Source organism: Sturnira hondurensis, unplaced genomic scaffold (genome assembly GCF_014824575.4).
Source record: "Sturnira hondurensis isolate 20B ecotype Veracruz unplaced genomic scaffold, ASM1482457v3 Scaffold0006413, whole genome shotgun sequence".
NCBI lineage: Eukaryota > Metazoa > Chordata > Mammalia > Chiroptera > Phyllostomidae > Sturnira > Sturnira hondurensis.
In genome coordinates, this window is record NW_028079044.1 from 51,517,544 (window position 1) to 51,543,454 (window position 25,911).

The window sequence follows — 25,911 nt, forward strand, 5'->3', positions numbered from 1 at the left end:
CACAGTGCCATCAGCTGTTCTAATTATTACCCATTCCTGGAGCTCTTGCCCGGAGCACTGCATGACCCCTAGGAGGAGGAAGAGTCCTACTTTTTGGAGAACTTCAGCCGAAGTGGTCGTCCGGGGGTTTTCTGGACGCTCCATGCTCCGTTGTCGTCTTCGGGTGGTAGGGCTGGTTTGATGTGGGCAAGGTGAATCCAGTAGGGTTTTTCAGCAACTCGGACGGCTGAGGGGGTGCTGAGCAGTACCTGAAAGGGTCCTATCCAGCGAGGTTCCAAGTTCCCTCGCCGGTGATTTAGGATCCACACCCACTGTCCAGGCTCTGGTGACTCCACTCCTTGCCCTCCTGTGTGCGACGTCTGTTGCAGCGCCCTCACCTCAGGGCGGATGTTTTGTAGAGCCTGTAAGGGCTTGAGGAAATTGGAATTAGCCAGCTCTATTTCCTCTGTGGTGAGTTTGGGAATTAGGGGTATAGGTTGTCCAAACATAATTTCATATGGTGCCCATGTTTTAATGTATGGGGTGCACCTTACCCTGAAGAGGGCGAAAGGGAGTAGCTCAACCCAGTTTTCGACGGTCTCTTCTTTTAATTTAATCAAAGTTTCCTTTAGGGTTCTATTCATCCTCTCTACTTGCCCTGAACTTTGAGGTCTATATATGGAATGGAGTTTCCAATTAATTCCTAGCTTTGTGGCAAGCTCCTGTGAAACCTTGGACACAAAAGCAGGCCCATTATCTGATCCTATGGCTAGGGGTATTCCATACCGCGGGATAATTTCCCTTAGCAATAATTTACAAACTGTAGACGCAGTCTCCCCTCTTGTGGGAAAGGCCTCTACCCACCCTGAGTAGGTGTCCACTAATACTAAGAGGTATCTATATTTAGATGTGCTTTTGGTCATCTCGGTAAAATCTACTTCCCATAGTTCTCCAGGGAACTTCCCCCTATATCTAATAAGTGGAGGCAATTTCTTATTTTGGGCATTTACTTTTGCACAGATTTGACATCTTGTGATTATTGAGTAAACAACGTCTCTTAGGCTTGCTCCTGAATAATATTTTCTGACTAACTTTTCTAATTTATTCTGACCTAAATGGGTACTAGTGTGAATATCTTGTATCACTTTCCCTAACACTCCCTGGGGTAGGAATATCCTGGAGTCTGGCAAGATGATCCACCCAGCCTGATCTTTGCTTCCCCCTAGTCTCTCCCCGAGTTGTTCTTCATCTGTCGTATATTTAGGATGCGGTGGAAGGCTTGGGTGGGGAAGTAGGGGCAGCACACTTTCTTTCTGGGCGGCGGCTTCCCGTGCTGCCGCATCTGCAAGGTTGTTTCCTCTGATGACTGGCGTCTCGCCTTTTTGGTGCCCTCTGCAGTGGATTATGGCCACCTTGGCGGGGAGCCAGGTGGCATCAAGGAGGGCCAAAATCTCTTCCTTGTTTTTAATGTCCTTACCTCCTGCAGTCAGAAGGCCTCTCTCTTTATATATAGCTCCATGGATATGTGCTGTGGCAAAGGCGTACCGGCTGTCAGTGTATATATTCACAACCATACCTTCGGCCATTTTTAAGGCCTGGGCTAGTCCAATCAACTCGGCCTTTTGTGCTGAAGTCCCAGCAGGCAGTGTCCTTTTCCACAATACTTCCGTCTCTGTCGTTACTGCTGCCCCTGTGTAACGCCGTCCATCCTCAACATAGCTGCTCCCGTCGGTGTAGAGGGTGAGGTCTGGCTTTTCGTAAGCCTGGTCCCTCATATCTGGGCGGGAGCCTGGCACAGTGTCCAATACATGTGAGCAGTCATGCATCACGGTGGAATCTGGGACGGGCAGCAGGGTAGCTGGGTTTAAAGCTGTCGTTTTCAAAAATGTCACAGCTGGAGGATTCAGGAGTTGGGCTTGATATTGGGTAAGCCTGGCATTGGTCAGCCATCTGTCAGGTGGAGCTCTTAAAACTTGTTCTAAATAATGCTCTCCAATTATTTGGATATCCTGGCCCAGCGTTAGTTTACTGGCTTCTTTTACCAGGACAGAGGTCGCCGCCAGGGCTCTTAAACATGCTGGCCAGCCTGAGGCTACGGGATCAAGTTTCTTGGACAAGTAGGCTATGGGCCTTTTCCAGGGCCCTAATTCTTGGCTTAGTACGCTGAGAGCTACCCCTCCCTTCTCAGCCTGTCTTTCTTTCTCTGTCCATGTGAAGGAGTCCTCCTTTCCCCTAGTTAATTCGTGGACGGGTCGTGCCAATTCGGCGAAACCCAGTATCCAGAGCCTGCAGTATCCCACAGCTCCCAGAAACTCCCGTACTTGTCTTTTGGTTGTGGGCTCAGGAATTTGCATGACAGTCTGAATCCGCTGGCTAGATAGCATTCTCTGCCCACCTTGTAAGTTATAGCCCAGATAACTTACAGTTTGTCTGGCGATTTGGGCCTTTTTGGCTGATACTCAGTACCCCATCCCCTCCAGTTCTCGCAGCAGATCCTTTGTAGCACTCTTGCACTCCTCTGAACTCCTTGCCGCGAGGAGCAGGTCGTCCACATACTGCAGGAGCACTACAGAGGGGTGGGAGGTACGGAAAGGCTGTAAGTCTTTTCCCAAGGCTTCACTGAAAATAGTAGGAGAGTTTTTATAGCCCTGTGGCAGGCGCGTCCAAGTGAACTGCCCTATTAGTCCGTTTTCTGGATCATCCCACTCAAATGCGAAAATCTCTGGACTCTTAGGCGCCAGCGGGATGCAAAAGAAGGCGTCCTTCAAGTCTAGTACAGAGTAGTAAGTGTGGGTAGGGGGCAACGAGCTTAATAAGGTGTAGGGGTTGGGCACTGTGGGATGTATTGTCTCTACTCATGTGTTTACTTCCCGCAGGTCTTGAACTGGTCGATAGTCCTGGGTCCCAGGCTTCTGGACTGGGAGCAGCGGAGTGTTCCAGGCTGATCGGCACTCTCGCAGGATACCAGCCCCCAGGAGGCGTTTAAGGTGCCGGGCTATCCCGTCTCGCTCGCCCGGGCACAGGGTATTGCCGTACCCTTATTGGGCTGGCTGTGCTTTTCAGCTGGACTACCACTGGGGGCTGGTGCACCGCCAATCCAGGGGGGTTGGACTCCGCCCATACCCTTGGTATCTCAGAGAGCATGTCCTGCGGGATTTCCTCCCCCTCCTTACCTTCTAGGAGGGTGGCAAGCAAATACTCCTCTGATATGGGTACAGTCACCTCCAGCTGGACTCCGGTTTCCCCTTCTAGGGGTCGACCCTCGTTAGGCCAGTCATTTCCCTTGAAGGTGATGGTGGCCTGGAGCTTTTGCAACAAGTCCCTCCCGAGCAGTGGATAGGGACATTCTGGAATGACTAAAGAGTGCGTTATGGTGCCCAAGCCCAAATTTGTTACTCTAGCAATTGCCCAAGGATAGGCTTCTTCCTTGCCCGTTGCCCCTACTATTTTGGTAGTAGCCTTCTGGATTCACCCTTGGGGTTGCTTTAAGACAGAGAAGGTGGCTCCCGTGTCAACTAGGAAATTTATTGGTTTTCCCTGGACATTTAGTGTGACCATGGGCTCTTGGGAGCCTACAGGGATGGAGCCCCGGCCTCGTCAGTCCAAAGTTTGGAGCAATACGGCGGGTCTCGCCTCCTGCTCCATCTTCTTTGCTTGCAATTTTGGGCATTCTCGTTTCCAGTGTCCTCTCTCTTTACAAAATGCACATTGGTTCTTATCTAACGGTTGCCTCTGATTCTTGGGTACTCTTTCCCTTTTCTGCCCCTTGTGGGGAGGTTTCTGAGCAGCGATCAAAATCTTGGCGACCTCTTTGGCCCTCCCAATCTCAGGGTCGTCCCTATTCACATATACCTTTTGGGCTATCTCTACCAGTTTGCTAATGTTCTCTCCCTCAAAGCCTTCTATCTTCTGTAGTTTCTTCCTAATATCTGGCGCTGCCTGCGTCACAAAGGCGATATTTAGCAGTCGTCTATTTTCCGGGGCCCTGGGATCTAAAGGGGTGTAGATCCTATAGGCCTCCATGAGCCTTTCTAAGAATGCTGCAGGGGACTCTTCCCTACCCTGAATTATTTCACTTGCCTTGCTGAAGTTCGTCGGCTTCCTGGCTGCAGCCTTCAACCCCCTTAGCAGAGCCCGGCGGTACTGGAGGAGCGCCTCCCTCCCCCCACTGGAGTTTGGGTCCCAATTGGGGGGTTGCTCAAGCAGTATATCTTGAACCTCCCTCCTTCCCGCTGCAGTTTCCCCTTCCTCCCCCATGACTGCCTTCGCGGCCTCCCTCATAATCCTGTCCCGCTCTTCTGAGGTAAAGAGGGTCTGTAGTATCTGCTGACAGTCATCCCAAGTGGGCTGGTGGGTTCTGAAAATGGTTTCTAATAAGGATATCAGACCCTGTGGTTTTTCCGAGAACGGAGGGTTCTGATGCTTCCAGTTATATAGGTCACTGGTGGAGAAGGGGACATCGATTAGCCGCGGCAGCGCCCGCACAGGCGCATGCGGGGCGGGTGGTACCTCCCTAAGGGGCAAAATGGCGGCGCCACCCTGAGGCTGTACCTCGCCCCCCCCCCCGGTACCTACTCCCTCCTCTGGTGTGGGGGGGACTCTGCACCTCCCCCCTCCCTGTGGTATCTGGTCTCGGGAGGGGGTAGGGTGGAGGTGCAGTAGGTGAAACTAGGGGATCTTCTGAGTCCCCTTGCAATACTGGGTATAACCTAGGCTTCTCCTTCCCGTCTGTTGACTGCGGTGGGCGCCCAAGTCCCCCCTCAGGGCGGTTAATCCCGCCCCGTGGCGCTGCTACACACACCGCCCGCCACCTCCTCCGCCCATCAGTTTGGCACCGGCGGATGTATCCAGGATGGTCAGTGGCGATGTCTACCCAGACATCTATGTACACCATTTGGTCCAGGTGGGTGACCCGGTAGACCACTCCTCGGACGGCGAAGAGGAGTGGTAGGTCAAAGGTTCCTTCTGACGGCCATCCCACACCGAAGGTTGGCCACTCCTGCTCACTGAAAGTCCGGAGGATTTCAGGATCCGGCGGTGGTCCGCCATAACCCTGGGCTCGTCTCTGAAAATCAGAAAAATTATTTAGCAGACACTGGAGGGCCGTGTCCGGTGTGGAGCCTCCCTGTCCCATACTGGTCCTCTGGATAACCTTAGGGATTTCAGAAATAAAAGTAAGGAGGGCAGCAATTAAGGTTAGCAGGAAACACACGGACAAACAAACTCTCTGATCACACACAGGCGAACCACGGTTCTCAGGCATACGTTTCGCAGCGCGGCGCAGCGCGAAAAGGGAAACCAACTGCGACTTTGTCGCGGGAGCCTAGCTCCGATTCCCGAGAGCGTCCTCTCCTTGGGAATCCCCCAGGTGGACTACCGGCGACGTCTTACCTACCACCTCGGGGCTCCAAAGGTCTAGACCACCGAAACCAAATGAGGATCCTCCCAAAAACTTACCCGGGCCCGGCGGCTCTCTTTCGGTTCCTGGACAAGACCTACCCGGCGGGAAGTTAAGATCTCGCTGGGGCCTCCAAATGTTGTATTCGAATCGCGAGAAACCAAATGTCCAGGCACTCAGAGCTCGTGATGTTATTTATTGGCCAAAAGTTTTACCTGTGCAGGGGCGAACTTCCCCAACTGTGACCGGAGTCACGTAGCTCCTCAGAGCTGCAATATGGAAGTCGCGCCTGGCTTACAGACTACAGGGGTTTTATAGAGCGCAGCAAGCAAGCAGTATCCAGAAGCAGATGTGGCGGTTAGCGATTGGTGCCATTGAACACAGCTTTTCCTTTGATTGGCGGGGTTACTTGTTGGCGGGCAGATTCTGGCGGTCTGCCCTGCTCCACATATTTACCTTATTTGGTTATTCACTTGGCTAACCACTTACTCTACCTTCCTGGAACCTCCTGGGGGCAGGGAGTACAGCCTTAAGCAATAACATCCTGCTTTACACCCTGTTGCATTTTCCATCTTTTTTCCTCGTAACCCTACACCCATGACACTTGAATTTGGACTTCCAGCCTCCAGAACCCCATGAGAACAGATGTCTCTAACCCACCCAGTGGGTGGCACTTTGTTTTATGGGCCCCAGGAAACTGACACCTAGGTTCGGTACACTCTCTGATCTAACCACCCTCCCCGACTCCACTGCCCTCGGCCCATGTGAGTTTGGGCAAGAACAGGATGCCGGGCCAAGAGAGGGGGCCGATGCCGGGGGCTGAGAGTCGGCCCGCGGTCCGTGGCCCCGTGGTCCGTGGCCCCATGCAGTCATGGATGCTGCAGGGTGGGGAGGCTCCTGAGCCTTTTGCTAGTACCCACCCACAATGGCTGTTTGCAGGGCAAGGAAACGACCAATAAGAGAAGGCATCTGACCAGAGACGGGAGCTCAGAGGCTGGTGGGAGACATTGAGACTGAACGGAAGCCCCATGGCCGGTGACTGAGATGTGAGGAGGCTCCTGAATGGTCTGGGGAAGGCCTCCCAAATGCCTAGGTGGGGAGGTGGTATCTGTGTGCCCGATCAAAGTGAGATGGCCAGGAGGGGGGACCACAGCACAGTCTCTGAAGAAGGGACAGCCGTCCTTCTGGCCAGCCCCACCCCCTCCACCCTCCGCCCTCCACCCTCCACCCAGGCCCCTGGGCCTCGGAGCCAGCAGCAACAGAGAGGAGGTAGGGAGGCATCAGTTCTCACCCTAGGCCCCTCGGGGGGGTGGCCAGGTCTACGTGCTGCCCAGACATGGGCTTTGATGGAATGGCAGCCCATACTGTAAACTGGATCAGACCAGACATTTTCATAACCCAACACGGCCTGAAGGTCGCAGATCTGTCCCAGGCTTGTACAGTGAACAGGAAGCAGGGTTTGACTGAGTGAGGCAGGCGGAGGTTGGAGCGCACCCACGCCCGCGCGCTCCTGAGCTTAGGCCAGAGTCACCACACCGTCGGTAGCTCTCCGAATCGATGGACACAGCTCAGAGTAAATGACACTTCTAACCCCAACCCATTCCCAGTTTGATTCTTAAAACCATAACAGATTCGACTGACATTTATGGAGAACCTGCCATGTACCGAACTCAGACATGGGCTGTTTACAAATACAACTGCTTTAAATCCCTCCAACAATATGAAGCCATAAAATCATTATTTTTTTTTCTCCTATACAGAAGCTAAGGTCAGGAGCTTACTCAGCCGCATGCACACAGACGCTCTTCCCAGGCCCTTCCAGGAAGGAAGCTGGGGACCTCGAGTGTGACCAGAGCAGCGAGGCCCCCAGGGAGTGTCCTTTCTCGGTAGAGGAGAGCCCTCTGCCCCAGGGCCTGGCCAAGACTGAGGAGAAGCGTGAGTCGCCGTGCTACACCAGGCAGGGAGGTCTGCAGATGCACTTGGAAACCTTCAGTCCCCAGAATGCTCAGAGCCTCTGAGCTTCCAGACTCCCATGCCACCGCTTGGCCCGAGGGGACACAGGAGTCTCTGCAAGACATACAGGCTCTTACCTGCCCTGATGCCGCCAGGCCAACACCTAGGCTGAGGTCGAAGCACGTCACAGCTGGCCTCAGCGCACCACTGCTGGGTCTGCACCCGGAGGGCAGGGTTAGGGTAGGGCTCCCCACCCCCACGGAAGCTCAGGGCCCATAGACTTGTCCGTGTTGCAGAAGAGACCCAGGGCGTGAACAATATACTATTATCAAAAGGACCCCCTTTTTTTCGGGGGTTCCCCCCTCCATACTAGGTTTACTTTGCCTGCCACCAGGAGAAAGACGTCTCTCGATGCCAGAGATTGGTGAAAAGGAAAGGAATTATTATTTATTTAAAAGTTATACAGACTTAGAGTAACGACTTAATGTCTTCATTAAAATACTAAAGTCCTGCAGAATACCCACAAACGCACAGAGTCCTTCCTTCTCCCTCTGCCCAGCCTGGAGTACCGTATCTCAGGGAAAAAAGTAGAAGCCCATGATTCGGGCTCCCGGCACCATCAGCTGTGTCACTGCCACAATCTCCAGTTAATCCAAAGCCATGTGGAACCTTCTCATGGCCCACCAGCAAGAGTTCTTTCAGCCCTTTCTTCCAGGCAAAGTCTCTCCTGCTTCCTAAGCCACGTGGCAAAAGGGAGCAACCCAAAGCCCGGTGGTCCCAACCTCTGGTATGGCTGCCGCACCTGGGTTTAAATCCCATGCCCGATCCTCCTCTGCGGCCCCATTTCCAACTCCGCCCACAATCAGTTACACCTGCGAGCATTCCTGTATTCGTCCAGCTTTACTGGGCTGCCATAGTAAGTCTGGGCAGGTGTGGTCCTGTGAGGTGGAGCCAATCATCTCCAAGCTCTCACGCAGGCGCTGTAACCAGGGGGAGTTGCTTCTGAGTTACACCCCAGGTTGAAGTCACGACCATGCCAGAGATTAGCTGCAAAGCTGTTGCTATGCAAAATAGCTCTGCATGTTCCTGCCCCATGTGTCCCATCCCCCAACTCAGACTGGTGGGAGTGAGGACATTGTGTATAATATACTCTCTTATATTTCCTGAACACCCTGAGTTCTGGACCCCATTCCAAATCCCTATTTGGGCCCCCCCCTCTTGGCTGCACCCTGTTACACGGGCAGAACCAGGAGAACATTCTGGAGCTGGATGCAGAGGGTCTAGGCCAATTGTTACCCAACAGCAAGTGGGGTCCTGCTGCCCACCCCCACCCTGCAGGCAAAATTCCAGAGGCAAAGTTTTGCTGATAAAGGAAAGCAGCCTTCATTCAAAAGCTTCCCAGTTTTTGGAATAACAGCTTTTCACTTGTATTAGTCACTTGCGCCTATCAATTGAGGCTAAACGCTTTAATTCTTTAGTAACAGCTTTAATCACTTAAGCCTATCAATTGAGGCTAAACTCTTTTACACTTGAGTTCTCCTTTCATTCCCCCTGTTAGTTTTAATTATCTTGTTTCTATAAGGTTAGTTTACAAATTAAACCAACATAAGATACAAAAGCTACACAGTTTTGGAGGAATGGCAGGTTTCTGCCTCAGAGCTCATCCCCTCTGGACGCCCAAAGGAAAATAACCCTGCCACCCTCTGCCCGGCCGGCCCAACCCTAGGCTATGCCCCGGGGTCCTTCCCATTCAAAATACCCTCCTTTGGGAAACGCAGGCAGCTGCAGCACAGTCATCCAAGCATCCCGAAGGAAGAGGAGAGTCGGAGAGCCAGCCAGTCTGAGAGCCCAAGAGCCTTCCTTTATGTCAGATCTTCTCACCCATAATGCCGTGAGCTCTGGGGGCATTCAGCTTCTCCGCTGATCCTGCCCTAGACCTTTACCATTGCTTTGGGCAACCTCCTCCTACGGTCCCTCCCTACCCTTCCCCAGTGATCCAATCAGATCTCTCGGAAGCACAGGGAGGGCGGAACAGAAGGCTGAGTGAGGAAAATAGATCTGAGCAGAGCATCCGCTCAATACAGGGTCTAACTCACAGTGAGGGCCCCACATACTGCAAGGACGGCTCTAGGAGTTGTCCTCAGCTTGAAGGCATGAAATGGCAAAGTCATAGCACATGCTAGAGACAATACCCAAGGCTCAGAAACGGGCCAGCCGGAGCGGACATGGGACATCAGCGTGGAAGACTCACCAGCCTTCTGCACTTTGGAAGTGAGTGGGGACACAGTCCAGCCTCGGAGCAGCAAGGCGGGTGCTGGTAAGAGAGGCACCTGTGTCCCCAAGGAGTTGATGGCTGTCCTCCAGGGCCAGATAACTGGAGAAAGGTTGACACACTGCCAAAGAAATCACAGGGTTCCCAAACAGCAGGGCCAGGAGGCAGTGCCTACCTGCCATCCGTAGGGTGGGCTCAGTCGCCATCACAGCCAGCAGGGCAGTGGCAGCCTGGTCTTCGGCCCACAGAGAGCTGTGGAGACAGTTACTAGGACCCAGGTGGGACAGACGGCTGGCCGACAATGTCATCACTCAACCTATTGAATCCATGGATAGCGAGAACCGACAGCCAAATGCAATACCTGACCCTGGACCGGATCCGGAAGAGAATTGCTACAAACAGCATGACCAGGTCAACTCCCAGTCCTGGCCTGAAGGCGACATGATAGATTGAATATTGTATCCATGTCAACTTGGTTGAGCTTGAGGAAGCATGCCTTCCGGACAGACATGGTGGAGGTTGACCCCTCTTCCTCAAGATCCCAGGGAGCCGCCGGCCTGTCCTCCTGGTTGGCACTTCTTACCCGACTTCTGGCCCCCTCTGCATGCTGTGCCGGAGGTCTCCGAAGACTCCGACCGAGGTCCACACCCACCGGCCCGGTGATCCCCGCCCTTCTCACAGAATTTCCCCGAGGGACAGATGCGCAAGTGAGGAAGCAGTCTGCACGGGGTCGTCCGTTACAGTAAAAAGAGAGGATTCATTAAGCAAACTATGATTACACAGTGGTTGGGATATGACAAAGCCATTGCATTCATGCTCCCTAAGAATGTAATTAATACTGCTAAGTAATAAAGAGGCATTAAAAAATTGCATTGATGTTGTGAAGACAGTTTTATTAAAGCCACATATGCCTGTGGCCAGAATTGGCTGAACACCTACTATGTGCACAGCGCATTAAATAGCAGGTCTGCTCGAACCTCTCGGTTGCCTCCAGAGAAGGGAGTTAACCCTTCCAGTGTCCAGAGTTTCATAAACAAGGACACTGGAAGCAAGATGACTTTCCAGGGTGTCTTCGGTATCACGTGGCTGCCAGGTAGTTTGAACCCAGGGCCACCTGACTCTGGAGCCTTGATGTTGCCTCCCGCTGTGCCCCCTGAGCTACATACACGGAGGGTGTCTGGGGGTGGTGGGAATGCAGGTGATTTTTTAAACATTTTTCTGATACCGCCGACTAGAAGTCAGCATCAGCTCTTTAGACAAATTCTCACCAATCCAGGGCTTTTTCACTTCGGCACTATTGACAGTTGGGGCCAGAAAACTGTTTGTGGTGGGCACTGCCCCATGCAATGTGGGGTGCGAGGCACCGCCCCTGCGAGACCTGACTGAGGACACCGTCAGCCTCGTCTCTGCCCTTTTCTGTGAACTCCCTCCCCACAGTCTCTGCTCTGAGCTGTCCACTGATCAACCACTTGAGTGAGAGCCCCGGTCCCAAGCTCAGCTTCAGGAAACCCCCAGAGGCCCCTGTGACAGGCCCTCCTTCTGGGACAGCCGTGCTGGGGGCACCCCGAGTCTTCCGCACACTCCCCGACCCATGTTGTGTCCCCCATGCTAGCTGGACTTCTCGCTTCCAGGATCTTCTAGTGCAGGCTGGAGTGACAGCCCGAGGAAGACAGAGCTCAGATTGTCTGGTCCGGAGGCGGCAGGCTCAGTTGCCTGAAGGGGCAAAGCTGACAACGCAATTCAGCAACTCGGCTTCTCAAGTCTCGGGGGCACGCTCCTCTAAGGAGTCACATGACCTTCATTGTAAGTTATTGAAAGTAGAAGCTCCACAAATACGTTCAAGCATTGGCAATGACCCACTCAACCAACGACAGAGCCAATCACTTTATAAACTGTATGGGAGGTGGATACCCAGCCCCCAGAGCATTTAGCCAGACTGTCACACAGTGAGTCTTTTATGAAAGCTTGGAATTTATGGCCTCTCACTAACTTGTAGACTGTGTGGATTCATAGGTGTCCTAAATAACAGATGGAGTCACCCTTCCACCTGTTTTACAGAGAGAAAAACCAGAACAGTTTGAAAGAGTCCCCCAGGATGATGAGAACTGGAATGGGAGCCACAGTTGGCACCTGAACTGGACCCTAACCGGTAAGATGGAGGCAATGAACCAGCCGACCAACCAGGAATTAGCCACATAGCATCTAAGCAGATGTGGTTACAGCCACCCCTTCGGTCCCCTGGTCCCCAGTCAAACTGCAGTAATGGCTGCTCTTCTTGTGACAGAATCTCCCCGAAGGTACGACCACTGATCGGCTACTTGTCTCACTTACAAACCCCAGCGAGTCTGCATGCGCCCAAACCACGTGAGACCCCCTCTGCCTCGGCTCCCACAGCCGAGGCAGGTCAGGGACTTTGTTGAAAGTGTCCTCCTCTAAACCGAGCTTGGACGGGCCACCAGTTTCCCTGGAGACCTTCATACTGGCACTTCCACGAAGGCAATGACATTGTTACACAAAAGACGTGGCTCAGAGGGTGTTTTTAAGCTTCAAAGAGTCATCATCTCAGCACTTCCCGAGATAATACTAGCTTCCTCTTTGCTGTGTTGTTTTCTAATTTCAAGAGTAGAGAAAGTGGCACATAAATAGGAAATTTGGGGTTCAAATCTGTTCATTCCCTTTCGTAAAACTGCGCATTTCTCCGAATTTGCCTTTGTGCCTAGCGAAACATAAGGTAGGGTTTGCTCCGGGAGCCCGCGTCACCCAGTTGGGGCGAACGGTGAGTGGCTGGGTGCCCTCGGTCGCCTCCAAACCAGCCGGCTCGCCCCTGCTCTGGTCCTCGCTGCTAGCTGGGCCCTGGGCCGCACCCCCGGGGGCCAGCCATGGGGAAGGTGTCCCCACCCAGCTCGGGGGACCTCACTGGTGCTTCCAGAGATGGCCACGTACGGGCGGATGAGCCAGCCTCCAGACTGTCTGACAAAGCAGTGACGAGTGCAATCTGAAGAGTGTTTCTCCCCCTCAGGGTGAGAAGTGACCTTTCTGCCTGCCCCTCAATGGGGTTAAGGGTCCCTGTGTCTCCATTGCCTCTGGAGGTGAGGCGGGTGTTTGGAATGAATGACCTACTCAAGGACATTCAGGTCAGCTCTACCCCTCCCCATCCCTGTCTCCCTTCCCCATCCCAGGCTATGCTCCCAATCAGCCACCTATACAACTAAGTGGAAGCACATGCCGTGTTCATGGGTAGGAAGAATTAACATCATTAAAATGTCCGTACTACCCAAAGCAATCCATAGATTCAATGTAATTCCTATCAGGATTCTGATGACGTATTTCACAGAACTAAAACAAATATTTCAAAAATTTATATGGAACCACATAGCAACGGAGATCCTGAGAAACCAGAACAAAGTTGGAGGAATCATACAACCTAATATCAAACTATAGTGTTAAGATAGAGTAATCAAAACAGCCTGGTGCTGGCATAAAAATAGACACAGGGATCAATGGAATAGAATGGAGAGCCCAGAAATAAACCCACATCTTTATAGTCAATTAATATTCAACAGAGGAAGCAAGCTCATACAATGGGCTAAGTACAGTTAATTCAATAAATGGTTTGGGAAAATTGGACAGACACGTGCAGAAAAATGAAACTAGGCCACCTTCTTATGCCACAGACAAGAATAAACTCTAAATGGATCAAAGACTTCAATGTTAGACCCAAACCATAAAAATCCTAGGGCAGCAAAATCTCAGACGTAGCTTATACTAATATTTTATCAGATAGGTCTCCCCAGGCAAAGTAAACAGAAGGAAAAACAAACAAATTTGGGCTATATCAAAGTAGAAAGCTTTTGCACAGCAAGGGAAAAAACATCAACAAAATAAGAAGACAACTCACAGGATGGGAGAACATACCGCCAATACATCCGATAAGCGGTTACTATCCAAAATTTACAAAGAATTTACAAAACTCAACACCAAAAAACAAACAACCCAATTAAAAAATGGGCAAAAAACCTGAATTGGGTACTTCTCCAAAGAGGACATACGGATGGCCGACAGAAACATGAAAAGATGCTCAATGGCACTAGTCATCAGAGAGATGCAATTTAAAACCACAATGAGATACCACATCACGTCAGTCAGAATGGCCATCATAAATAAATTTTTTAACAGTGCTGGCAAGGACGTGGAGAAGGGGGTTCCTTACGCACTGTTGGTGGGAATGCAGATTGGTGCAGCCACTGCAGAAAGCAGTATGGAGTTACCTCAGATCATCAAAAATTGGTCTGCTTTGTGACCCAGCAACCCCACTTCTGGGAATATATGTGAAGGAACCCAACCCACTAATCTGAAAGAACATCAGCACCCCTGTGTTCATTGCAGCCTTATTTACAATCGCCAAGATGTGGAAGCAGCCCAAGTGTCCATCAGTAGATGGGTGGATATAACGACTATGGGACATTTACACAATGGAATTCTACTTGGCCGTAAAAAATAAAATTTTACCCCTTGAAACAGCATGGATGGACCAGGAGAACATTATGCTAAGTGAAATAAGCCCATCGGAGAAAGACAAATACCATGTAACTTCACTCCTGTGGAATCTGATGTACAAACTGAACTGACCAGAAAAACAGAGACCAAGTCAGGTGGAGACCAGATGAGAGCTAGTGGGGGGGCGGGGGACTGAGCAAGAAGGAAAAAGGACTCATGGACACAGGCAATAGGCTGGTGATTGCTGCAAAGAGGATTACAAGGGGACTAAAAGGTAATGTAAAAATACAATAAAAACTTTTAAAAGGTCTTCTATCGATAGGCTGTAGTAGATCTAAAAACAAAACAAAAATGTACCTTGTATTATGTCACCACCCCGGAAACCCTTCAGCGTCATTTTTCACACAGAAATCAAATTGCAAGTCCTTCCCGTGTCCTTTGAGTTCCCAGTGATTTTTTCACTGGCCCCTTCTCAACCACAGATCACCCGTGTGCCCCAGCCACCTGTCCTTCCTGGGGGGACAGACAGTCCCCCCTCGGGTGTCACAGGCGGCTGTTCAGATACCCTGCACCGTTGCCTCTCGCAGGGGTCTGCTCGCAGCTTGCCTCCTTCGAGCCCCGCCCCGACCGCCCTCGCGACACCAACCGGCCCACTGCGCCCCGTCTCCTCCCCCTGGTTGTCCTTTCTTCACTTGTCATCCCTTCCGTACCCTTTGGCCTCTAAAACCTCCCAGGTGGGTGTGAAACTCACGAGAGCGGGTGTAGGGTCCAGCGAGCGCCTGGAGCAGCATCCGACACCCATCACATCATTTCGGCAGATTTCTAGAAACAGTACGGGCTCCTCAGCAGCCCATTCTAGATTTTCCCCGCCAGCGAGCCCTGGTCCGTAGCCCTCGTTACTTCCAGCCCCAGAGCACGCCTGCAAGCCCTCGGCTGGAACAGCTGCGTGTGTACCGCCCAGGCTGGTCAATATCTGCAATGGACACTTGTTTCTGTTATAAATTTTTGGCTTCTATCAAGAGAAACCAGCACGTGGCAGTGCCATAAATACCTGTAACTGGTTTTTTTCCAGGGTTTTTTCCCTGCCACAGAGAGTACTGCAAAGAGATCTTTCTACGTTTATCCTTACATGCTGGTAATTTCATTTCTGTCATATAAATTCCCCAAAGTGGATTATTGGGTCAAGAGTTAGATGCATTTTTAATTTTAATAGAATGGACTACTTTCTGAAATGACTGTAATCATTCATAATCCCATCAGCAATGTATGAAAAGCCTTTTTTTCCTAATCCCTTGCCAGCTATAAATTTTGTAAATCCTATTAATTTCTGTCTGCTGGACGGTCAGCAGTTAAATTCATAGTTAATTACACTGTCATTTCCCCGAGTGAGTGAGGTTGAGGGTGAGGCTGCCTCTTGCTTTTGGGTCGGCAGCTGGTGGGTCCCCCGTTGTGCTGGAGGGGACGTGCCGGAAGTCGGGACTTCACGCCCCCATGTGTGCATGTCACTGTCCCTCCTACTGTGACCATGGCAGATGGCGCTGGCTAACCACAGTGTCCCCTTGTTTCAAAATACTAGCAGGAGCAGTGAGAACCCCCCTGCACCCCTGGTACGGGTGTGGAACGGCACAGTGACTACGGACACCAGTATGGAGCCTCCCCAAAACTCTCGGCTGGAACTACCTCGTGGCCCAGCCCTTCCACCTCTGGGTGAATGACCAGGAGAATTGGAAGCAGGGACTCGGGGAGACAGTTGCACGTCCACATGCATAGCCACACAACGCACCACGACCCAGAGGGGGAGCCCTGAATGCGCACGGTGGAGGGGCAGAGAAGCACAAGGCGCTCTGTACTCACAGGGCACTGTCATTCGCCCTTCGAAGGATGGGACTCCTGCCACCTGCTGCCGCCTGCACGGGAGGTCACTGTGTGGAGTGAGATAAGCCGGTCACACAGGATGCAGCTGTATGATCTGCCTGTAGGAGGGCTCTGGTGCAGGTGGAGTCACGGAGACAAAGGGCAGAGCAGTGGGGCCACAGGCTGGGGGCGAGGGACGGGGAGTTGGAGTCACATGGGCCCAGAATCCTGTGTGGGGAGATGAAAGTGTGGGGGTGGCCGGTGTGACCATCACACAGCAGTGCGAACGTGCCTAGTGCCGCAGAACTGTGCCCTGAGAAATGACCAAAGTGGTAAACTTTATGTCCTGGGTATTTTGCTGCCATTAAAAAACAAAACCACATGAAACACAGGAGAGCTTGTAGAGTACAATAAACTAACAGCCTGAGCCCGTCATCCAAAAAAGAGCCACAAGATTGCCCGTGCTGGGTACACCCCAGTGAAGACAACGCCGGTGTGACCTCGGGCATCCCCTTTGCGTCCCGAAGGCAGGGAGAAGCAGGAAGACACTCTGTTCAGGGCGTCTCTGTGGCTGAACTCCCGGGGAGCTCGGGGGGCATAGGCGGGCTCTGGAAACTTCTGCTAAGTCTTTTGTGACTTTTTTCTCCCTCTAACTTTTTTGCCTTTTTGTGTACATTCCTTCCCAATCTGAAACTTGTGCACACTTCTGTTTATTTTTAATCTCTTAGAGCTTCTGACATTTTACTATTAAAATTACATATTCCACAATGAATCAAAAACATAGCTTGATCTCCTAAATGATACAATTGTATCAGTTTGATTCTTATAAGACCCTGCTAACTCACATGTGAGTATTTGTTATTGTATCTTCTTAACCACATGTAATATTTTCATCACTCTTATTAAGCACCAAGGACATTTGATGACACTTGGCTACCTATTTGCCCACCTGTTCACTGACTTTCCCTTGTTGCAACCTACACCTGCCTTTGGGGGCCATTTTGTCTTGTTTCCAAAGTGTGTTCTTGAGCAACATCTTTGGGAATTTGGAGGAGACGAGCCGTCAGGTTCCCCTTATGCACGATTGTCTAGCGTGTATGCACGCTCCCCAGACTGGCTTGTTCACGCTCAGGTCTCAGTGGAATACTGCTCTTCCCCTCCCACATCTTATCACTCGCTTCCGGCTTCCAATTTTGCTTGTAAGGAAACATTGGTAATCCTCATTGTAATTTCTTTGCAAATGATACGCTTTCTCTATAGATGTTTGAGAATCTTGTCTTCATTTTTCTGTGGGCTTCATGCCATAGGCCCAGGCATGAATTTCTCTTTATCTATGATGCTCGGTAGAAAGTATGCTTCTGTATACGTGCGTGGGTGTCTTCCAAGCCGAGACGACTGTCGGCCACTTTGTATCCAGGTCCCTGTTAGTCCGACATCTCCGGTCTCGGCGAATCTGATTGGTTGTGTCAGAGTTTCTCACGCTGACCGCTGGCTTTCCCAACCCTCCTCGAGTTTGGACCCATCCCCGAGTCACCCTCCTCTCTCTGCTGTGTTGATCAGCTGTTTAATTTCAAAAGGGTCTCTTCACCTCTAACAGTTTTATTCTGGCTTTTATTATCTTTATGGATACTTGGAAAATCAGCTCTCCTTCCGAATTGTAAGGGTACACTCCAATAAGTTTTGACAAAAGTGTAAGCTGTATAATCAGCACCCCATCAAGGCCCAGAGCTGCCCCATGGCTCAGAAAGGTCCCACTCACCCTCATGCCCTCCCCCCACCCCGCCCACTGGCACGCACCTGTCAGCTTTCTGACACACAGGTCTGCTTACCTAGGATTTACTATAAACAAAACCACGCGTCTCCTGAGTTGGGCTCTTAGCCCTTGATCTGATGCTGCTGAGACGTGTCTCTGTTGTTTCACGTGCCAACAGCCCCCTCCTTTTTGCTCCTAATGACGTCATCGCGTAGTGAGCACCAAAAGGGGCCACACACAAACGCTGACCGGCTCGGGGGGCCTGCGTGGCAGCCTTGCAAACCCAGAGACGGGAAGTAACCACGTAGGATGGTCTGAAATTAGAGTTTTTTTACTAAAAGCAGTTCATGGCAGGTAGCCCGTCCTAGGCCAGTATTTTTCCCTGACAAAGGTCCATTGCCGGGGTCTGGCCGCAGCAGGGTCCAGGGGTCCCTCGAGGTGAGGATAGGTGTCGCACTGGGTAACAGGCAACTACACAGCTCAAAGGCAGGTGAAGCACTGTTCCGTTTATTGCAAGTACAAGCAGGTTTTTATATTTTCATTTCTGGTAGTGAATAACATTTACAGGTGCATAGCATGATCAGTTAAGCAGAAAAAGTCAATACAAAGGTAACCAGGAAAAGTACGAAAGTTTTCATAGTGTCAGTTATGTTAAACAAGTTATTTTGACCAGGAGAATCATTAATCAGACAATTTGAAATAGCTCTATGTACACAGTTTGAATGTCTTATTGTTTATTAAAGTTCTCAGAGTTTGTCATGGGCAACAGGTATGCTAGACCGAGCAGAGGTTAGGAAATTTATTATAAGCCTTTGTAATGTCTAACTTAGCTATCTATCTTTCTGTCTAAAATATTTCTCTGTGTACTGTAAACTCTATTTCTCTAGTAACTGTTTTCTACATGCTTAATAGCTAACTAGCTTCTCCTGTTTCTTTGCCTGTCTAATTCTAATAGATATATGTCCCTATTCAAGGTAAAGGAGGGGCTGTTATTCCAACAACTTTAGACATTCAGGGGCTATTTCATTAGAGGGATCTGCCTCGGGACTTACTTAAGGGGGCTGCCTGGGGTGTTCCAGGCCCCCTACTAGCTGATACCATCATATCCTACAGCTGCTTAATCCGGTCAGGGAAGGAGGGGTTATTTCGGGGAAAGGCCAAGGTGATACTGTTCTCAGTCTGACTTAGTTGCTGTTCAGCTCTGAGAATGGTCAGCATTTCTAGGAGATTCCAAATTATCAGAAAGGTAAAGGGTAGAACACCAAGAGACAGCAAGATTAAGATCAACACCACACATCCATTCATGCCACGTCCGCCAGGTCGGAACGCGCTTCTGTGAAGTTGTCCTCCCCATGCTCGGACAGTGTCCGACAGCACGGCTGGTGCTGGGACCGGACGCGGCAGTCCGTCTTTCCCTGGATGAGCCTGTCTGCTGTCCTTCACATGTAGGGGAACACGCCTGACCCACATGCTCCTGCAAGCCATTTCCCCTCCTCCAGGCCCCTCCGCGCCCGGGCAGGCCCTGACCGCAAATCCCCTCCTGTCATCGCTCTGCTGTCAGCTGTTGGCGGTTAACTGCGCTGGGTTCACCCGTGCAAAAGCAAGTCCATCTTTGCACCTTCTCTCCAACCCCAGAGTTTTCCCTGCTTCTGCTTTCTCCTGCCTCCCGAACCTGCCGCCAACAGACTTCCTGTGACCCCGTGACAGCTCCTCCTTTGGTTCCAATGCATAAGATCAGGTGCAAAACTGCCATCTCTGAAGCGCCTTCTCAACCCCTTGAGGTTTCTCTTCCCTGCAGTTGTCATCGGCTTAGTGCAAGTAAACTCGTGAACACCCTCTCCCGATCTCAGGTTTCTTACATGGAGTCCATCGACAATGAACTCCCCCGGCGGACTCACCCTCCCCCAGGTCCTGGGCGTGTAGCCCTTTTCCGCCTCTGGCCGTTGTGGACAAAGTCTGTGTGTGCACATATGTTTGTTCCTCATGCACAAACACACAGAAGTGGAAACTGCTAGTGCTTCTAGTGTATAGGCTGAGTGTGTATCTGCCAATTGTTAAAAAACAAACTGCGTATTCTGCCTTTCCATGACTTATCCAAACTAGACACCTTGTAATAGATATTTGGCTAAGACAGATACGCACCTCCCCTCCCTCCCCCTTCCTCCTCCTGTTACTGCAGCCTGATGGTTAGATCAGTAAACATTGCTCTCTGCAATTCCTTAAGGCAGAACGGTGTACACACTACAATGGGACTGCCTCTTTATTTAGCCGGTTTTTCCCCGGGGTTCCTTTTCCACATTTTCCTTCTCATTTCTCCCTTCTGTTGAATCTTCCATTGTGTGATCCACCAAAGTCACATCTTTTCAGTTATTTTATTTTGTTTCCTTCCCAATGAAACCCCCTCTCTCAGGATCTCTCTCTCCCTAGTCCAAACAGGGGCCCTGTCTGCCCAGGGCCGCCGGGTCCTGGGGCACAAGTCCACTGCTGCCTACACTCCTCACCGTCTCTCCGAGTTCTCTCTGCTGCTTCACCGGCAGACATCTTTCCGCAGCTTCCTGTGGAAAGTGGTGGGAACTCTGGCCCCCCGTTTCCGATGACACATTTGACTTCAGATCTAGCTTCATCCTTGACCTTCACCATATCTGTCATCTGGGAATCCGATCTCCTCTGGCTTTCTGAAGGAGCAGCCGCATGCCCTGTGAGTGTCCTAGGTCAAGGTCATGACCTCCTCCTGCTGTCAGTTCCCACTCACCCCTGACTCCCTCTCCCAGAAATGCCTTGATTGTAATACCTGCCTCGTTTCTTCATCTCTGTGGGTTTATTGCATTTTTATTTTTACTGTCTGTTTCGAGAGTAAAACATCTCCTTTCACCGAAGAGCTAAATGAGGGTGTTTCTGCCACAGCCCTCAACCAGAAACCCAGAATCATCCATCCGACAGTCCCGGCTCTTTTAGTGTGAAGCTACTCAACATTCCACCTCATCTCTGCCGTCCTCTGGTGTCGTCGCTCTGGGCTCAGCAGCCACAAGAATGAGTTTCTGTTTTGAGAAATACAGCCTGGTCTTCGCTCCACGCTGGGCTCTGCAGGTCTCTGCCCACCTCGGCCGGCCTGTGTCGGACAAGTCGGATGCCCACCCTTCAGGTCTCGGCTCCAGCACCAGCGGCTTTGGGGGGGATTAGTATGACGTGTCAGGTGACTCATGGCATCTTTCTGTTCCCAAAACACCCAGCACTTACCTCTGTCACCTCGGTCACCATGTCCCTCGCCCTTTGCTCCTCCTCTCTGGGCAGCTGGACAATGAGCCACGTGGGTGTGGCAGCGACAGTGTGAACTGTGCTCTGGGGCATCAGTGCCGAGCCCGGCGCTGGACTCACGACAGAGGCCCAGACGCCCTCTGCCACGCTACAGGAAAGCCGAGTGTGTGCGTGCAGTCAGGACTCTCCTTCACGCGTGCTTCTCCTTTCAGGTTAGCATCTCTTTGTACTCGGGACAAAAGACTCTAGGGCCCGAGAGCCGCCCCCTGAGTCACACCTTTCCCTGAGAAAGAGACCGACATTCGCCCGGCCTTCTGCTGAGGGTGGAGAACTCGGCCCTTAGCCCAGGCAGGGGCCCTGGGAGGGAGGCGCCGCGGTGACTCTGTTCACAGAAACGAAGCTCCCTCGTCCAAGGCCGCACGGCTGCCAGGCGCCACAGGCCGGGCCATCCCTTCACATCGCAGACTCTAAAGGGCAGAGTGTTGGATCGTGTGCCACCACCAACTGGGGGTGGGGGGGGGGGGCGTCCAGCCGTGTGGGGCGGACTCTGTCCTCGGTGGGTCCTGTTCAGATTCTTCATCACTGAGCTGTCCTCTCACTCTCTGACTTAGGAATTCACTCCATTGCCCTCCACCTTCCCTGTGCTGCTCCACGGGCCTCCTGCTTCATGTGCGTTAGGTAAACTTCCCACACTCCACACAGGTCCTACGGGCTTCATCGGTCAGTAAGGAAACCGAGGCATGAAGAGTTCGGGTAACTTTCTGAAGGTCAGAGGGCCAGGACACCTGGAGCCGTGACCAGGAACCAGGATGCGTCCAAATCTCATTCAAGTTCAAGCCTGAATGACTCCAAGTTCACACAACCGGGCTGGCCTGTGGCACCGTCTCACCCACTGCCCTGTGGGTCACTGGGGCAGCGTCCCCCGGGCTCACAGCCGCATCCCCCTCATTCCACACTGTTGGTTCCATGGAGTCAGAAAGCAAGCCCAGCCTCCTGCACTGACCCCTCCCTCCACACGCCCTGGTCGACGCCTGCCTCCGAGGCCCTACATCACGCCTGCACTTTCCTTCCAGCCTCAGGAGAGCGCTTCCCCGAACACGCCCGTTCCCCAAACTGGAGTCAGAGCCTAGCATGAAGCTCCGCATTTAGCTACCACTCGCTGGTCTCTTTAGGTTCTATTTTTAGCATCCCTGAGCTCAGTCTGTTCTTCTACGGAGAGGGGATAACAAGAGCCCCGACCTCTTCTCGTGAGGATAAAAGGAGACTGTGAGGCGGGAGGACGGCGGGTGCACGGTGGCCGGGATTAGTACCTGTGCCCTGCCCCCTGCTGCCGCCTCTGCCGGGTGCACCCTCCCCTCCACCTCCACCCCCACCCCCCTGCCTGCCTCACCAGCAGCCCTGGCGCCCCAGAAACACTCAGCTTGTTTCTCTGGGACCCCAGCCTGCCTGGTGGCCCCACTGGGGCTCTTCTAGCACCTAGTGGGTCCTTTAGGGAAGCACCGTCTTTGATCTGCGAGCTCCATGGGTCATGTGTCCTCATCCACATGCATCGCACACATGGCCCTGGGCTCGGTACACAGTAGAGGCTACAGAAAGTGCGAATGAACGAATGAATGTCGTGTTCATGTGTCTCTCACTTTCAAGGGAGGCAGAGCCGTGGGGTTATAATCTCTGCTCCTACATTATTCTTCCACAATTACATTAAAAACCTGATTGTCTTGGGAGTTGCAAATTATATCCCATCTCTGTTTTGAATGAGCAAGGAGACACACAGATCCTTAGAATGATGACTAAGGAGACACAGTCTGTGACATTTAAAGGGCATTGTCAGGATCCAGGAGCCCAGACAATGGCTCCTGCAGCTGACATTATCCAGGGTGAAGGGTCGTGGCACTGTGGAACTAAACGAAAACTTAGAGGGAACTTCGTCTAACCAGCTGGCTCTCTGCTGAGGGGACTGAGGCCTAGAGGACAGGAGACAGGGCCAAAGTATTTTTTAAAGGACTGTCCTGGAAGCTGCTCATCTGGGACACACAGGGCTCTCAAGAAAACTTTCGTTTCCGGCAGGTGACTCAGACTGCGTGCACACAAGAGGGAATGTCTCGAAGCTCCGAGGGAGAAACAGGAGGAGGAGACGAGGACAGGCAGCTGCACAGCCAGCACAGGCGCTGTGCTCCTGACACTGGCCTCCCCCGTGGCGGGCAGGGCCCTGGGGCCCGGGATGCGATGCTCCGGGACGGGGTTCTGCCTCGAAGACCTGCCACCCAGGGGAGCAGAGTGAGAGCAAGGGTAGGAGAGTGTGAGCGGTGCCAGGGTGGGGGCCAGGCACGGAGCCAAGGCCTTCGAGAGTCTGTCCCAGCTCCAAGTGTCAGGGGCACCCTTGCTCCCCACTTTCCATTGGCCCTTCCGTGCCTTCGTCTCCAGAAGCAGACACAGCTGGGGGGAGCCGCTGGCCCGAGGAGAGCGGAGGCGTGAAAGCAGAGTTGAACCTGACCTTCCATTCTGCAAGTGGGAAATGGAAACGTTTGCAGCTTGAAGCCACTGATGCTTTGAGGTGGTTTATTAAGTAGCCAAAAAATACAAAACAAATCTAAAAAGGTGCAGACTCTGCTGGTCAGAAGAGCCGGCTCTGCCCCCTGCAGTCGGGTTTGAGTCTCCCCGACATGATCCACCCAGAGGGCAGGTCTCTTTCCAGGTCTGGGACCCAGTGAGCCAGGACCTGGCGCCACCAGGAGGTGGGTCAGAGGCTACTGTCCGCCCGGAGCTGGCCCGTGTCAGCCCGCTCGCATGTTCAAAGCCAGCCGAGGCAGGGAGCGCTCAAAGTGCACCTGTCCTGGCCCCTGTTGTGTATTGACACGCAACTCGGTCACGTTGTCTGCCTCCTCACCTCCAGAAGAGCTGCTGCTGGGCAGTGTCTCCCCTTCCCTGCACCCCCTCCCCATTTTCTCACCCCCAAGATGAAGAATGAGGTGAACTTGTGTGAAGGCATGGAGCCCCACGCCGTCCGCGCTGGTTCCTCCCCCCAGCTCATGAGTGGCAACGAGCCAGCCCTTGGCCCAGCTGGGAGGAAGGAGGGAGGGGCCAAGTGTGGGTCGTGAGCAGGTCGGCTTCATACCTGGGTGGAGGGCACTTATAGATGCCTCTGTCAAAGGACAATAGTGCTCCCGTTTACTTCTTGGGCGGTTGTGGAGACCCAGTGATCACCTGGGTGGAGTCACACGTGGCATGCTGACGTTATTCCCGTGGGTGAGTCATCAGCATGTCATTGCCCACCGGAAGCTCTTGGTTAGCAGCTCAGGCTCCCTGCCGGCCCTTATTTCCACTCTGCTCCGGGTTAACTGGCTGCCCTGGGCGCCAGTCCCCTGCCTCACAGGCCCGCAGCCATTCACTGAGCTGCAGGCGCCCATTAGAGTCTGTCGGCTCTCGGGGCACGTGACCCCGCAAAGATCCTCCTGGGGTGAGTGCCAGCAGACACTGCCAGGCGCGGACTCGTCAAGCAGCCAAGTTGGGCCTGGCTGTGGAGCTTGGGCAAACGCAGGGATGAGCCAAAATCCCTCTGGTGCCAACCTTTAGGGAGGCCCCACACACGTGCACACATGTGCACACACGTGTTCGGGGTGCTGTAACGGAAAACAGATGAGCCCCACCCCCGAGGCAGAGTGGATGTGGGGGTCCCCAAGATGGGGCGCCTGTGTCCCAGTCCTGTCTCAGTCCCAGGTGCTATGAAAGAATACTGTCATCAGAGGGCTTAAACCAGAACCATTTCTTTCTCACAGTCCCGCAGGCCGGCGGGAAGTCCAAGATCAAGGTTCATGGTTGGGCTCTGGTGAGGAAGCAGCCCCAGTTTGCAGTTGGTGTTCCAGTGACCTCTTCCTCCAGGCGGGAGGAAGAGGAGCTCATCTGCCTTCCTCCTCTGGCAGGGCACTGACCCCATGGCGGGCTCCACCTTCACGCCCTGATCACCTCCCCACACCATCGCATGGGGGTCAGGGTTTCAGGAATTCGGGGTGCAGGGGACTCAGAGCATCCAGTCCACAAAACCATCTCAGTAGAACCCCCATTCGTATCCTCTGGGACAGAAGTTGAAGGCTGGCAGCTGGAAGGGCAAACTGCCCTCGCGGATTATGTCTCCCTTTTCCTGGGTGTTGCAAGATAAATTGATTTACTGGGTAATATTTCACGGTGAAAATATTTCCCATCAGAATCCAGCTTTCAACTCGTCCTCAGAAACAAGCTCTCCAGAAGCGTCTGCGTTCTGCCGCTTGGCCACTGTGGGCGTGGCCACGGCCCCGGGCCCTCCCACCACTGAGCGGCATTTGATACCCGACACCTGGACTGAAGGCTGCTTCTCTAACGGTGTCACGCTTTTATCATTTGAATTTGTAACTTGCCCTGGAAGACAATCTCCTCTTAAGGGACGAGGAAACCGAGGCCCAGCTATCAGAAGGGTGCTGGGACCGGCACCTGGCCCACAGCATGGACAACACTGTTGGTACAAACTCTCCTCTCCCTTCAAGGCCCCGTTCCTGTCCCACACTTTGTCGCCACAAATGTCCCGGCACCCAAAACTCTCTCCTCCTCTCAACTGCCTACCCCTGGGGCAGTGGGGACTCCCAAGCTCCATGGAAGACCCAACAAGGAGAGCACAGGAGGAGATGGGGCGCCTGTGTCCCAGTCCTGTTCTCTTGTCCCTTCTCCCTGGGTCGTGAGATGCCACCCAGGGGAGGGACGCAGGACAAACACGGCCACCTGGGAGAGCTCTGAGGCCACCTGTCTCATTCCAGGAGTAACTGACTTGAGATTCCCCAACTCACTGATGTCCCTGCTCCTCCTCTGTTGAAGGCAGTGAGTTCCCTGAAGGTGTAGGGCTGCCTGGGGGGCCCTGGAGCAACGAATGTAGTCACCGGACAGGAAGAGTAGCTGAGCAAAACATCAGAGGACGCCTTCGTT

At 52.6% G+C, this 25,911-nt stretch overlaps 1 long non-coding RNA gene across 1 annotated transcript; it reads right to left on the reverse strand.

Annotated features, from left to right (window-relative positions):
• Positions 1-390: 390 nt before the first annotated feature.
• LOC118988703 (uncharacterized) lies at positions 391-19,726 on the reverse strand. The gene is made up of 3 exons (XR_005066842.1): positions 19,716-19,726; positions 9,052-9,057; positions 391-686 (listed from the first exon to the last, which is right to left on the reverse strand). It is a non-coding gene; the product is annotated as an uncharacterized LOC118988703 (long non-coding RNA).
• Between the last annotated feature and the right edge of the window lie 6,185 nt (positions 19,727-25,911).